This window comes from Poromitra crassiceps (genome assembly GCF_964638095.1).
Source record: "Poromitra crassiceps genome assembly, chromosome: 8".
Taxonomy (NCBI): domain Eukaryota; kingdom Metazoa; phylum Chordata; class Actinopteri; order Beryciformes; family Melamphaidae; genus Poromitra; species Poromitra crassiceps.
Genome location: NC_139629.1, coordinates 56,228,384 through 56,244,707, shown reverse-complemented (window position 1 = coordinate 56,244,707; position 16,324 = coordinate 56,228,384). Strand labels below are relative to the sequence as shown.

Sequence of the window (16,324 nt, the reverse complement as noted above, 5' to 3'; positions counted from 1 at the left end):
TGAGAGCCGAAAGGTCTTGGTAGTTAATCCAGTAGTTATTGGAGAAGATCAGCAGTCCAAGAGCTCGATAATTGTTCGAGTTCCTCAGGGATTAGCAGTAGCTAGTTAGCTATCATGCTAAAAACAACAGGAAGGCGCAAGAGACGCTAGACTCCAGAACAGACAACTTAAAACCGCTTGAACCTAACGATCAAGGCGTCTGATGGTCGAGAGCCAAAAAGAAATTGAGAATTGACAGCTCAATTTACTAGGAATCAGCCAGTTAGGTAAAAAAGAACACTTAGAAAAATGTTCAAAAGCGCAAAAATTGTAGAGGCTGCTGGCGGGAGCGTTTTCCGCCCCGTTTGAAAAATAAATGCACCTACTCCTCCGCCCTAAGGGATCCACCATGCCTGCTGATAATGTCCTGTAATGTCCCCTCTTCAATGTCAACGAGCAATCCATCACGCATGGCAATGTTATGCAACACACAACATGCCAGGAAGAATGCTCTGACTTTCTGAGGGGTGTATTGTAATGTGCCACCTGACCTATCCAAACATCTGAATCGCATTTTCAGCAATCCAAACGTTCTTTCTATGACAGCGCGTGCTCTCCGGTGTTTTGCATTGTAGGCCATAGCACGCGCTGTTGTTGGCTGGATGTATGGGGTCATCCTGTCATGTCTTCAATGGATAACCATTGTCCCCGAACAGCCACGCATCCAGGGGGGGGGGATCCCGGGGCACGCAGTTGCACGTGGGTGCAATCGATAGCACCCAGAACCGCAGGGAACCCATACTTAGCCATGAAACCCGCTTTTACCTGGGCTTGGCAGTCAGGTGTGCTGGGCCATTTGATATACCTGCCTGCATGTCAGACTAGGCTTGCTGTAACTGCATGTAAGGCCGAGCTTATGGTGGATTGTGTCATGCCTCCAATGACACTGAGGGGATGTTGGAATGACCCAGAGGCATAGACATACAAAGCAGCAGTGACTTTTACCGCAACGGGTAGTGCATGGGGAGAGCTGGAATGAGGCTGCAGATCATCTGCCAAGAGATGGCAGATGTGGGTAACAGCCTGGCGGGTGAGGCGCAGGTCCCTCCGGCACTCCTCCTCGCTGTGGGCAAGCAGATAGGCTACTTTTCACGGATTGCAGGGTGCTTTTACTAATACATATGCAATGGGAATTAGGAGAAGCAAGGCAGACTTAATACATGACAAGCAGGGTATTTTTACAGGGCAATATTTTCATAAAGCCCAATACTACAAATGGCATAATAAAAGTAACCAATTTTGTGCAAGTCTGACATCCATTTCAACTTAATTTGATTAATAGTACAATAGATTAGCTAATGCATGACATTTTACCCATGAAATCAATGACTGATTGAAGTCTGTTCAACTTACAAGGAGATCCGGGTTTCCTTTGTTCTTTTTTTTGTCTTTTCTTCTGTTCCCTGCTTTTCATTCAGGATCAGCAGGTTTGAGAGCAAATAGGTTATATAGGCTTCTAAACAGGTGAAGGGTGTCATTGGAAATTGCAATAGATTGCCACTGCTCTCCCATAGGCTGCCCTGTCCTGATGCGGGAAACAAGCCGACGTCTATACGCTGCGGCTTGTTCAGCACCTCGGACAGCTCCGCTGCCACAGACGGGGGAAACATTTGGAAATCATTCAAACTATATGCTTTGCACACAGAAAAAATAAATACAACAGACAATTCTGTAATGAATAGCTGGAAGAGTGGGGTTTGATGAAGCGCTACACAAAAGTTTCTCCAGTTTCTCTCTTTCTTTCTCTCTCCCTTTCTCTCACATAAAACGATATACATGACTATAATGTCAATTCTCTGAATTAAATAATAATAAATATTAATTAGGAATATTAGGAATCTTAGTTGTTAATTTTTTTTTGGGGGGGGGGGTAATAAAACGTTGAGCAATATTAATAAAACGTTAATATTGCTAATCAAAATGTTCCAAAACGATTTATTTTTTTATACATCAAGTGTAGTTAGACAGCTATCCGATTTGAAAAAGATCAAAGACAGTAGCAACTCTGCTGCTGTGTCTGGATCCTGCACATATATGGGGATTATTATGATAGCCTAAACAAAATAAATCAACTGTGCATTACAACTTCACCCAAAGCCTGAGAAGGGTTGCCACTGCATGCTGTAATCTTCTATTGTAATTCTAAACTATTTTATTATATATTCTATTCTCCATTCACTTTCCTGTCCCCGGCGCACTGATAAGGCCTGGTTTTGAAGAGCGCTAAGCGCTAAATTAAAGTCAGGGGAGATTTAAGGCCGAAACGCCCATTCTGGGCTATTCTGGCACTGCGCCACGCCTCTTCGGCGTAAAGCGCATTTCGGGGCCTAAAACCATGTTGCTATCTTCCCGAGGCAGGTGCAAGGCACGTTTTTTTTGCGTTTAACGCCAGTTTTTGCGCCTAAGGTCAGTGGGAAGATAGGGCCCTTTATCTTTTAATATTTCATCTTATTGTAGATCATACACACATAGAAATAGGGGTATCATTTCTGTACTCAAAGGTCCATTTGTCATAAAAGTACCCTGTACGTTACGGAAATGGTCCTCATGGTGACAACTGTGGACCTTTGTCTAATTTTAAAGGTACAAAATCATTGCTGGCCACATAAGGTACATAGTTGTACTTTCAACAAGCACGGATAGGATTTTACAGCAGGCAATGCTCTTTTAATTTTTAGAAAGAAAGAAAGAACTGATGTTATTTTACTATCTAATTTAATTTATAATCTAACTAATAGGCTAATATAATCAGATGTAGGCATACAAAAGGGATGTTATCCGCCGTTTATTTTTCCATAGACATGCTGAATGAACGAATCTGCGTAATTTAGGTGTAATTTTTGATCAATCTATGTCATTTGACCATCATATAAAACAACTCTCAAAATCATGTTTCTTCCATCTACGTAGTATAAGTAAACTCCGATCTGTAGTCTCCATGACAGAACTGGAGATGCTTATTCATGCCTTTATTTCATCACGTATAGACTATTGCAATGCCCTGTTCCCCTCACTTAGTAAATCTGCCCTTGGCCGCCTGCAAGCAATTCAGAATGCTTCAGCAAGACTCCTCACAAGATCGAATAGATACTCTCACATCACACCCCTTCTGAAATCACTCCACTGGCTCCCTGTTCCATTTAGGTATCAGTTCAAAATTCTCACACTCACCTACAGAGCACTCCATGGTCAGGCTCCAGCTTACCTGGCTGATCTACTCATTCCCCACTCTTCTGTTCGCTCCCTCAGGTCAACTAATCTTCACCTCCTGTCCGTCCCACGCACCCGCCTCGTGACCCGTGGTGACAGAGCTTTTGCCGCTGTTGCCCCTAAATTGTGGAACTCTCTGCCGCCTGCTATTAGGTCTGCCCACTCTGTTGACTCTTTCAAGGCCCAGATTAAAACGTACCTGTTCAAACAGGCCTTCACCTGACTCCCTGCGTAGCGCACACCCTGTCGTGCACTTATGGGTACTTTCGCCCCATGCACTAAGCACTTACTACTGTATTTTGATTATTGTGTTCTTGCCATATCTTGTTTGCATTATTTCTAGCTGTGTATTGCTTTCCATTTGTGTGGCTTAGTGCCTTTTTACTCTATTTTGTATGTCTATCTATGCACATGTAAAGCACTTTGTGACTTTTGTCTGTGAAAAGCGCTGTAGAAATAAAATTTACTTACTTACTGATGAAGGGCAAACCAAGCGATTCAGCTATATTTCGAATCAGAGGCTAGAGACCATAATAACATTTCATTCAGACAACAATTGATTGATTGATTGATTGATTGATTGATTTTATTCAATGTTTGGATGAATACATGGGACATAAAATACATGCAGCCATCAACATCAAGGGTAAAAACACAATAAAGTCCGAGGACTTGTTTTCATTGTGGTCCTTGGTCTCAGACATACAGTTCAAACAACATAAAAACAGACATTTATACTGTTACGGTCTTCAAAACTTGAAATAAGTCTCAACGGAAGACCAGAACATATTGGGACACCAGGCAGGTTGCACAATTATTCAAATCATTTTATTTATTTTATTTATTTTACAAAAGTGGAGAAAATGACAAAAGTAACAAATGATATAAAGAAAAGAGGCTGAAGATCCGGCCAAACTAAGGAAAAGGCCTGGGCCAACCCCTTTGGGCCGTCGAAGCCAACTAATGTCCTGAAGAGACAAAAAATGACAAGGGGTTAAACAGGATCATTACGAAAACATAACTACCGGGGATTTCAGCCTAAACAAATAAACAAAATAACAGAACAAAGTACAACCAAACAAAGTACAACCAAAATAGAAAGTACAAAATAATAGTTACCACTGGAGAGGAGAACCCTCTCCAGGCGCTGCTGTGTGTGTGTGTGTGCGTGCATGTGTGTGTGTGTGTGTGTGTGTGTGTGTGTGTGTGCAAGCTCTGAATGTTCTCCACTCCAACCTCCATTTAATCAAACCCTTGGGTTGATTGGCTCCAGAGGCCTGTACTACGAAGCTAGTTTAATGCCTTATCCGAGTAAGTTTGAGTTTAAACCTGGTTTAGCCGTACTACAAAGCAAGTTAACTTTCAATCACCATGGCAACTGACGCTGCAAAGCTAACCTGGTCGCGACCAGGTTAGCTTCAGAGGATAAGATCAAAATCCATGAGAGACCCATATAATCGGCTCTCTGGAGTCACTCACCATTAATAAGATCGCCATATGAAAAATAGATTGCAGTCAACTGAGAATAGAACAAGCAAAACATTCGTGGCTCTGTAGGCTACATAATTAAATTAAGCCTACTTACCACTTTATGTCTTAACAGCTCAACGATGCGTGGAGAAATATGATCACTATTAATCACCGCGGCGCATATCATGAATGGACCCTCAAATGGAGTGAGGGTGATATTCTCCTACATGCCAGAAAAGCCTATACATATAATATAGATATGGGATAAATATGGATAGCCCCAATACTAAATATGCAGGCTATTCTTGCATCTTTCAGCTGGAACTGTGTCCTGTAGGCTGTATGCCAATATATGAGCAAAAATAGGCTAGTTTTTATCAATGATAACTATGCCCGCATCGTCTCAATTCAGTTCAGCAGTTTTCTCAGCAGAAGAGGAAGCTGAGAAAGTATGACCACTGGAAAAGACGAGGCGATAGCCTAGTGTTGGCAACAATAGAGGGAGAGGTGTGCGCGAAAGGACGGCGGGGGAGAAGGAAGACAGAATGGATAGACAACATCAGAGACTGGAGAGGAGATTTGAAATCTGCAAGAAAGGCTGCCATCGAAAGGAATGCCCACGGCCCATCATAGGACTAAGGCAAACTGAGCTGAGTTTTCTCTTTTATAGTAGGCTATTAGGCTTTATACTAGGCTATTTTATATATGAATTATTCGATCAGTGCAACCACACACATGAGTGATAGAGATCATTATTCATTGAGCATGCGTTTCTAAATCTATGGTCTAAATAGGCTTACAGATTGTGGAAATGTATAGACTGAGATTACACATTTACATTTGTTGCTGCTGTATCAATGCAGCTGTATCAGACAGAAATCGCTGATCAAAGTAAATCAAATGACTGATGTGAATACAAGCTGCTGCTTTAGACAGCCCTTCAGCAGACTATCCAACGCGGATTTTCATTCTGACATTAAATCGCGGATACATTAAATATCCGCTAAAACTCTGATCATGCACTGCACATTCATTGAACGAGGAAATGGGTGTGGAAATGGGTGTGGGCGTGGATCAACTCAGCTGTTCATAATGTGATTGGCTAGCGCACCTCTTTCGCGTGGACGCGCGCCTGTGCACGAGCGAAAAACGTGCGCGTGCACAGGCAGATCCCAGGTCCACTTACCTAGTAGAAAACCAGCGTCGTAGTATCAGTTAACTAGATAGCTTTGATCCTGTTCACTCAAACCAGATCAAAGGGACTTATCGCGGATCTGTTAAACTAGCTTCGTAGTACAGGCCTCAGGTGTTGCTGCTCAGGCAATTAAGATAGAGCACGAACTCCAGAGGGAGGGGAGAGAGAGAGAGAGAGAGAGCGAGAAGAGGAGGAGGAGGCTGGCTGGTCACATAACAATACATAAAAATACATACCGTCCTTTATGAAAATCTTTACCTACTTAAAAACTAAAAACAGATTTATCAAAAGCAATATAAAATTAAATAAAAGAACCAATGCTAAAAATAACACGTAATTATTAATTATCGGGTAGGCCATTCCACAGCAGAGCTGCTGAGTATACAAAGGAGTTTTTAACCATGCAGCTCTTGACTTTGACAGGGACAATGTTGTGGGAGCTTCCTCTGGTGGAGTAGCTGTGAACATCACTGACCTTGGTGAAGTATTTTTGGAGGTATTTAAGGACCGCATTGTGCATGATTTTGTGGACCAAGCACAACTGTATCTGCTTAACTCTCCTCCACTCTGAGCCACTTGAGGCTGGAGAAGTGTTCCGGGAGAAGGTGAGTCCTGGGGTGGAGAGAGAGTAGCAGCCTTGCTAGTTTATTTTGGGATGTCTGAAGTTTATTTTTGAGGGCCTTAGTAATGCCAGTGTACCAGGAGGTACAAGCATAATCAAAGTGGCATTGGATAAGAGCGCCCGCCAGTATTAGTAGTGTGCTATTGTCTAGAAAAGAGGAAAGTCTAGCCAGAAATTTCGTTTTTTGGTTTACTTTGGAGATGGTTTTTGAAGCCATACTCTCACCGGATATTTTATTATCCAGGATGCATCCGAGATAAGTTACTTCCTCTTTGTTTTCAACAGAGATGTTGCCGACTACGATGTTGAAACCGGAGGATTTTTGGAGTTTGGCATTTGAACCAAACAGAATTGATTCAGTTTTACCGAGGTGAAATGATAGCTTGTTGTCTGCCAGCCATGTGCTGACGTTCTGGAGTTAATTGCTGAGGATTTGTTCTACCTGCGCTTTCTCTTTGTGGGAGACCAGGAGGCCCGAGTCGTCCGCAAATAGAAACAGGTTACAGTCACATGCTGACTTCATATCATTTACATAGATTAAAAAGAAAAGTGGTCCTAATATGCTTCCCACAGCACCCCACAGTGTAGGGGGAGAGGGGAGGACAGGGTGCCGTTCACCTCAGTAACCTGCTCTCTGCCCCTCAGGTAGGACCCCACCCATTTCAGGGAGGTGCTGCTGAAACCCAAGGCCCTGAGCTTATACAGGAGGATGTTGTGGTTCACTGTATCAAAGGCCTTCTGGAGGTCCAGCAAGACCATCCCACAATACTTACCAATGTCTACTTCTTGTCTGATGTAATCGTTTAGGTAGAGTGAACAGGAATCCGTTGAATGTGATTTCCTGAAGCCAGATTGGAATTCATATAGTAGATTATGAGATGATAAATAACTGTCTATTTGATCAAAAATTATTTTTTCAATTACTTTGGAAATTGAACAGAGAATGGAGACGGGACGATAATTGCCTGGTTCTAATTTACTTCCTTTTTTGTGTAGCGGGGTTACTTTGGCCAGTTTGAGTTCACGGGGTAAGTGACCCTGTGTGATGGACAGGTTGGTAATAAACGTAATGGGGGAAGTGACCCTGTGTGATGGACAGGTTGGTAATAAACGTAATGGGTGCCCTTACGAAAAAGTCACATGTGGAAATCACATGTGATTTTGAAATATGTGGTTTTTGGACACACGTTTCGTGTGACTCAACCACGTTTTAATATCACATGTGGATGTTCACATGTCAAGCCACATGTGGAAGTCACATGTGATTTTGAAATGCCACATGTGATTGACATGTGGTTTTAATTGTGTGGAATTGTGTGGAAAATCACATGTGATTATGGAATATATGTGGTTTTTGGACACATGTTTCGTGTGATTCAGACCACACCCTGTGACAACTCGGTGACTTCCGGTTGACTCGGGCGCATGCTCATGCAGCGACCAGCAGCAAGTGTAGTGTTTTATGTTGTTTTTATGTTGTTTTTTACGTCTTCGAGTACTAGCAGTCCATTGTGTTCAAGTTTAAGTGTTCCTACAACTGAAGTCTGCTCTGCAACAATCGTTAGTAACGCTGCATTGAATCTTCGGTCTTTCTTGTTCCCAGTATCCTGTGCTAAGCTAACAGAGCTAACACCACGGCTCCTGTTGTACCGATAGCCAGAGGACTTATCTCTACTAACTGTCCTCCTATACCAAGAAACTCCGGTAGAATTCTACCTCTACAGAGCTCGGCTAATCGGGAACCCTTCTACAGAAGCCCGCTGATCCAAGAAATCTCTGCCATCGTCTGCGCCCGTTGGTATTTGGTAGCAGGCTAGCTACCCTACCAGCTAGCAAGCTAGCTTCCCTCACGCTGACACCAGCCGCAAAGCGTCCCGTCTTTCTTCACCGTGGGACCCAGCGGCCTCTCTACAGAGCTCGGCGACACAGGAATTCTCTCTTAGGGGCCTGGGAGGCTCAAGAGCCTGCTGTCCCTGGGAACTCTCTGCTTGGTGACTCTCACTAAGCAGCAAGCATGGATTACTATGCTACGTTTTTGGCGTGGCTGGCGTTTCACCTAGTCTGGAGCCTGGGTTACACGCTTCTGACTCCCGAGCGCCCGGCCAGACTCCAGTATAGCAGGGAGCTACTTTTACAGTGGAACACATACGATCCTCCGGCTGACCTTTCACTTCCCAGCTTTGATGGGCTCCGGTCTACAGGCTCTCCGGACCTCCCCGGGGGACGTGATCGTAGGTCCAGGATTAGGAAGCGGGGGAGAAGTGGCGGCGCTCGTTTGAAGCTGAAAAACCAGCCGCTCTCCCGTATTCCGCTGCCTTCAATCATCTTATCGAACGCTCAATCCCTGCGTAACAAAACTGATGAACTTCAGGCACAGGTCCGACATAATCATGACTTTCGTGATGCCTGTATTTTAGCCTTCACCGAGACTTGGTTGTCTGATAGGGACTCGGACACGGACCTTGAGACTGAAGGCTTCGGGTCTCCTTTCCGGCTGGATAGAGATCCAGTGGCAACAGGCAAGTCCTCTGGAGGCGGGGTATGTTTATATATTAATAAGCGATGGTGCAAATCTGTCATTGTCCGGGAGAAAATCTGTACTGCCGATATAGAGCTGCTCTCTGTGTCACTCCGCCCACCTTATCTGCCTCGTGAGTTTCCCCAGCTGTTTGTGACAATTGTTTATATTCATCCGAAGGCGAATGAGAGCAAAGCCTGTGAAACTATCTATCAAGTTGTACAAAGACTCCAATCCATTTCTCCTGATGCTCCCAATATCATTCTAGGGGACATGAATCACTGCACTCTGAAGAAAACACTCAGAGACTTTCATCAGTATGTCACTTGCCCAACAAGACTCAATAAAACACTGGACTTATGTTATGGCTCCATCAAAGGTGCATACAAATCCATCCCCCTCCCTCCTTTAGGTCTGTCCGATCACAATTGCATTCATCTAATTCCTGTCTATCGTACAGCATTAAAACGTGGTAAGGTGCAGACTATCACTGTTAAAGACTGGAACGATGATGCCTGTTTAACTCTGCAAGGTTGCCTTGACTCCACTGACTGGGAGATGTTTCAAGAATCCTCTGTAGACATTGATGAACTGACTGATGTTGTTAGTAGCTGGTCCCATTATTGTGAAAGCATTGTGATTCCAGATAAAAAGATTAAGATCTTTCCTAATAGTAAGCCCTGGGTGTCTAAGGCCCTTAAAACGCTCCTGAGCCGTAAGAGAAAGGCCTTCAGAGAAGGAAAACTGTCTGAGATGCGCAGCCTGCAGAAGGAGATTAGACAGGAGATATGGAAAAGTAAAAGGAAATACAAGGAGAAAATAGAGTCTCAACTCCGTACAAATAATCTAGGTTCCGCCTGGGACAGTATGAAATGTATTACTGGGCTCAAGGTAGGTAGTAAGAAGAATATACAGTTAAATGGTTTTCAGTCTGATGCTGATATGGCTCAGAGTTTTAATGACTTCTATGGTCGATTTGAGACTCGCGATTTTAGTGAGAAACACTCTGTGTTGAGAGACAGTCTCCTTCTGGCCCCCCCTTTGAACCCCTTCTTCGACGAGCAAAAGGTGATAAGACGTCTCAAAGGGTGCAAACCTAAAAAAAGCCCTGGCCCAGACAACTTAAGCGGGCGTATTTTAAAGGTATGTGCTGAGCAATTAGGTCCCATTTTCAGCCATATTTTTGATCTGTCACTCCGCCAGCAGAGGGTGCCGTCCCTTTGGAAAAAATCCATTCTTGTTCCTGTTGCCAAGTGCAACAATCCAAAATCACTTAATGACTTCCGGCCAGTGGCCCTAACCTCCCTGGTCATGAAACAGTTTGAGAGGCTAGTGAAGGATGAGCTAGTAACAAAAACTGACTCTTTGCTCGATCCACTTCAGTTTGCCTATCGTGCTAATAGAGGCGTGCAGGATGCTACAGCCACCTTACTGAACCTCATATTCAAGCATCTAGAGGGCAGTAAGAATCACGTTAGGCTGCTCTTTGCTGATTTTTCATCAGCATTTAACACCATCCAGCCACACATTCTGGTCGAGAAATTAACCAGCTTTTTCGGTCTGGATAAGTGCCTCGTTGGTTGGATTCTAGACTTTTTAACGAATAGATCTCAGCAGGTGAGGGTCAATGGGATACTGTCCAGTATCTTATTGTCCTCTACTGGCTCGCCCCAAGGCTGTGTTTTATCTGCTTTCTTATATATTCTATACACCAACGACTGTCGCAGCCGTTTCGCCAACAGATTCATCGTCAAGTACGCTGACGATTCTGTCATCGTCAGTCTGCTTGGCGATGATGATGTAGGACACGGCCAAGTCATTGACGACTTCGTTTCTTGGTGCGAAAACGCTTCCTTGGAACTCAACGTTTCCAAAACGAAAGAGGTTTGTATTGATTTTCGACGTTCCCCCCCTGTTCCCCAGAGCAGTTTTGTCAACGGTCAGCCTGTCGATATAGTGACAGACTACAAATATCTGGGTACGGTAATTGACAGCAAGCTGAAGTTTGATCTGAATACCGACATGCTGTGTAAGAAAGGTCAGCAGCGCCTTTACTGCCTTAGGAAGCTGGCCAAATTTCAGGTTGATAAAACTTTGATGAAAATGTTCTATAGTGCTTTTGTGGAGTCTGTCATATCATTTTCCATAATCTGCTGGTATGGTAATCTTTGTACTAAAGACAAGAACTCCCTGGGGAGAATAGTGAAGGTGGCTTCAAAAATAGCCGGAACCCAGTTCAGAAGCCTGGACCAGATCTGTAATAAACAGGTGCTGAAGAAAGCTGAGTCCATCCGATCAGATGATGCTCACCCTCTGAGGTTCGAATATGAGCTGCTTCCTTCCGGGCTCCGCCTTCGTGCCCCCATAGTTAAAAAGAACAGGTACAGAAATTCCTTTGTGCCTGTCTCTATCAGAGCGTTGAACGCTGCTGGGGTACAAATGTAATGTCTCCCCATCTGCCGTTGCTGTTATTTATTTATTTTATCCTTTTATTCTTTTATTCTTTTATCTTTATTTATTCTTAGGGGTACAATACAGTATATCTGTATTATATACTTTGTCTGCCCTTTGGTCTGGACTGAGGTTTTTTCTCTTTTTTTTTCTCTTGTGCTTTAATACAATGATACATTGTAGCTCTTTCTTGTGATATAAATGTGCTGCTGTGAGTGAACTGCACTTTGCTACTATGCACTTTATATCTCTACTGTGCACTTTAGATCGTTGCTACTGTTGTCATTTGCACTTTAACTATTGTGTCATTTGCACTTTAACTATTGTGTTGCACTTTAAACTGCTGCTCTAGACTGCTTTTACAATGTTCTTTTTGTCTTATTTGTTTTTATGTATGTACTTCGTACTACGCTTCCTGCAATCCAATTTGCCCTTTTGGGACACTTAATAAATCTTGAATCCTTGAATCCTTGAATCCTTGAATCCTTGAATGTGATTGACATGTGGTTTTAATATCACATGTGGGAATATTCACATGTGGATACTCACATGTGGAAAATCACATGTGATTTTGGAATATATGTGGTTTTTGGACACATGTTTTGTGTGATTCAGACCACATGTGATTGACATGTGGTTTTAATATCACATGTGGATATTCACATGTGGGAAATCACATGTGATTCTGGAATATATGTGGTTTTTGGACACATGTGTGATTAAGACCACATGTGATCGACATGTGGTTTTAATATCACATGTGGGAATATTCACATGTGGATATCCACATGTGACCTTGAACCACATGTGGTTTTAGGACACGTGGTTTTGTTATTCCCTCCACATGTGAATATTCCCACATGATATTAAAACCAAATGTGATTCAATATGTTGTGGACCACATGTGGTTTTGGCACACGTTTTGGTTTTACACATGTGATTCAACATGTGGTTGAAATGTGTAATTTCCATGTCCAACAACCACATGTGGTTCAAGATCACATGTGGGAATATTCACATGTGGTTGAAACACATGAACCTTCCAACATGTGATCTTGAACCACATGTGATTGTTGGGACATGTTACATGCCAATTGGAATAACATGTGAAAAACCAAAACACATTTCTCCAAAACCACATGTGGAAAACATAGAATCACACATGGTTTCAACATTACATTTGGGAATATTCCCATGTGGATGGAATAACATGAACAACAAATTCACATGTCCTAAGATCACATGTGGGACCATTCACATGTATTAGTAGACAACCACATGTGAATGATCCCTTCTTTGACACATTTTCCACATAATTTCAGATTACATACAATTTGACACATACCAGTAGGTTATTTGCAACACACAACACATGTACAAGAATAAAATTATCTTATTTATTAACAAAACTTCACCTTTTCATAACTGCATTAATCATACATCTCTAGAAAAGGGAGTGATTGACAGATCGCATGTACAGTGATCACGGAACAATTGCAGGTGAAGCTGCAGCTCTGATGGATGAAAAATAAAGATGGCAACAGCCACCACTTCAACTCCAAACGGGAGACCAAAATCAAAGGGAGTGATTGACAGATTGCATGTACATGTACAGTGATCATGGAACAATTGCAGGTGAAGCTGCAGCTCTGATGGATGAAAAATAAAGATGGCAACAGCCACCACTTCAACTCCAAACGGGAGACCAAAATCAAAGGGAGTGACTTGACAGATCGCATGTACAGTGATCATGAACAATAGCAGGCGGAGCTGCAGCTTTGGGAAACCCCCCAAGGATGAAAAATAAAGATGGCAACAGCCACCACTTCAACTCCAAACGGGAGACCAAAATCAAAGGGAGTGATTGACAGATTGCATGTACATGTACAGTGATCATGGAACAATTGCAGGTGAAGCTGCAGCTCTGATGGATGAAAAATAAAGATGGCAACAGCCACTTTTTGGGGAGTTTAGCTCGATTGCCATTTTGTCCCCACTTACCCTAAATATACACTGTCTTTACGGTCACTCTCGATGCAGTATGGAGAGAGGGGTCATATTTAGCGATACAACAGTGGAGGCGGCACTACCGTTCAAAGGCAACAAAACACAGCGCCTAAAGCTCTATGCACATGTGTACATGTTGTGACTAGTTTATTCACCATGCTATGAAATAATAATCCATAGTTGCATGAAACATTATTTCCATAGTAAATCCATACCGGGTCACTTCCTTGTTTGTCTGTGGACAGCGCTTCCACGCATGCGTTATTTGCACATGCGCTGTACACCCGGCAGCGATGTTTACTAAATATTTATTTACCTCAAAAAATTGTTTTTCTGCATTTTGGATTAGTACCCGAGTCACAAGATGTACATAGAGCTTTTTGGCACTTTGTTTTGTTGCCTTTGAACGGCAGTACCGTTCTATCGCTAAATATGACCCCTCTCTCCATACTGCATCGAGAGTGACTGTAAAGACAGTGTATATTGGGGGGATATGGCAATCGAGCTAAACTCCCCAAAAAGTGGCCTATCCCTTTGTAATAACTATGCTAGGGTGTCATGTGAGCTTCTTGTGAGCCTTCAGAACTTGGGGCTGTCATGTCCCTTTCAGGGACAGCTTCCTGTGAGACTTCAGAACTTGGGGGTGTCATGTCCCTTTCAGGAACACCTTCTCTGCCGCTGACAAGTCTTCTGATCTTGTTGGTTCCCCTGTGAAAATTTTAATATCATTAGAATAGCCCTGTGAAAATTTTAATATCATTAGAATAATCAAGGCAATTTCACAAACATACTGGGGTATTACAACCAAAACTAGGCAAACCTAGTGTAGTCCGGCTGTGAACTGAAACATTTGATTCAGGACTTTATATTCACAAATGGTCCCATAACTTAGACAAAATCTATGATGCATAGAGCAACATTCTCAGAATTTTGGGCAACACCCTATGCCCTAAAACAGATGCTGTAAAATGTGCCATGGATAATGGATGGAGATGCAATAAATCCAACAGAAAATGCTACAACAGAATCTGTGCCCCTACGCCCCGACTACAATTACAGCTCTATTATGAAACGAATACAACCCTAACACTGCAGGGGAAAAAAGAGCGATACAGGCAGAGAGATACACCAGATATCAGACCAGAACACTAATTGAGCACAGATCGGCTCTTCTCCTTTCAGAGAGAGCCTGGAGATGCAAGGTTAGCCTTCTTCTAATGGCTTTTCGGCAGAGAGGATGATGCCTTGTGGCACATCCCCTCCACCCCTTCATGCTCAGAACGCCCACGAGTTTAGCCTCAGGCAGGAAAATGTTTATCACATCACTGATGACATCACAATCGTGACAGACACCGCCAATTTTAATTAAGATATATCAATATAATATAAGCATGAATTAAGGTCAGGTTACATTCTATACGTTTTACACCCACTTTCAGTGATAGAGAAAACTAGAGAGACTTACTGTTCTTTGTCGCACTGCCTCACATCCTTCAACTTCTGGGCCATGCACTGTCTGATTAGAACCTCACTGGTGTTTGGGAACACAGCTTGCACTTGGTCTGTTGGAACAACAACAAAATACAAATTTACTTCAAGGTAAATTAAATTAAATAACTTAAGTTAACAAACAAAACAAAACGACAGACCTCTTGACCAGAATACTTATTTTACACTATATTTTAGGCACTGTGTTTTGTTGACTTTGAGCCGCGATCCGCTTGGTCCTGTTTTAGTGCTGTCCATTTAACTACTGCACACCCCGACCCTCCAAACTGCACGGACAGTTGCTGTGAAGACGTGTATATTGATGTTTATTGGGGGCGATATGGAAAATTCGCTAAACTCCCCAAAAAGTGGCCTATCCATTTAAGTTTTTCAACTTATATCATCAAATGATGGTACTAACATGCATTGTCTGTGATCAGATTGCAATCCGATAGTGTGCTTGAAAACATTAGCATACCGTTGTTGCAGAGATCACGGGTCCCAGGCTGCTCCGCCGTTTCATGGGGAAGGGGTGGGGTGGTGCTGGTGGAGGCAGCAGTGGCTTCAGGAGACGACAGGAGAGACAGAGGCAGAGGGAAAGACAGTAGAGAGGCAGAGAAGGAGACAGGGATAGAGGTCATTATCACCTGACACTAACATGCATTTTTTTTCTGAGATCAGACTGCAGCGCATCAGAGTCAAAGTAGCAAAAAATAAATATAAAAAAATATAAAAAATAAATAGATAAATGTATTTATTCCAAATCTATTTTTTTGACTAAATAATATTATATAGTATTTGTGTATTTAAATTAATATCCTTGCTTCTTTGTATACCACTATGCTGAGAACATCTGCACTATATTTGCAGAGCCTATTTGAATGTTGTTGTTTTTTAGTCACATTTGCAGGGTTCTCATACCTCCTAAAAATCAAATTCAAAGACTTTGCAAGGAATTTCCAGACCCAATTCTCTTAAATTTGAGGGCCGGGCAGAACTTTCAAAATAATGTAATGAGAACCATGTGCTGATTTTGTAAGGACTAAATAAGGACCCTACCGTTGTTGGGAGAGGGGACAGGGTCCCAGTCCGCTCCGGCACTTCGTGTGTGGGTGGGCTGGTGGTGGAGACGGCAGTGGCTTCAGGAGACGACAGGAGACACAGGCAGAGAGAGAGAGAGGAAAGAGAGACACAGAGGAGAGAGAGAGGCAGAGACAGGGATAGAGGCCATTGACGCCTGGCGTATTTTCTGTGATCAGATTGCAATCGGATAGTGCTTGACCACATTAACCTGATTTAATTTACACCTGGTAATGAAGAAAGA

The 16,324-nt window shown here is 42.8% G+C and overlaps 1 long non-coding RNA gene across 1 annotated transcript; it reads right to left on the bottom strand.

The window, feature by feature from the left end:
• Positions 1-12,964: 12,964 nt before the first annotated feature.
• Positions 12,965-15,589, bottom strand: LOC310781792. The gene is made up of 3 exons (XR_014552981.1): positions 15,479-15,589; positions 14,978-15,074; positions 12,965-14,220 (listed from the first exon to the last, which is right to left on the bottom strand). It is a non-coding gene; the product is annotated as an uncharacterized lncRNA (long non-coding RNA).
• Positions 15,590-16,324: the final 735 nt, after the last annotated feature.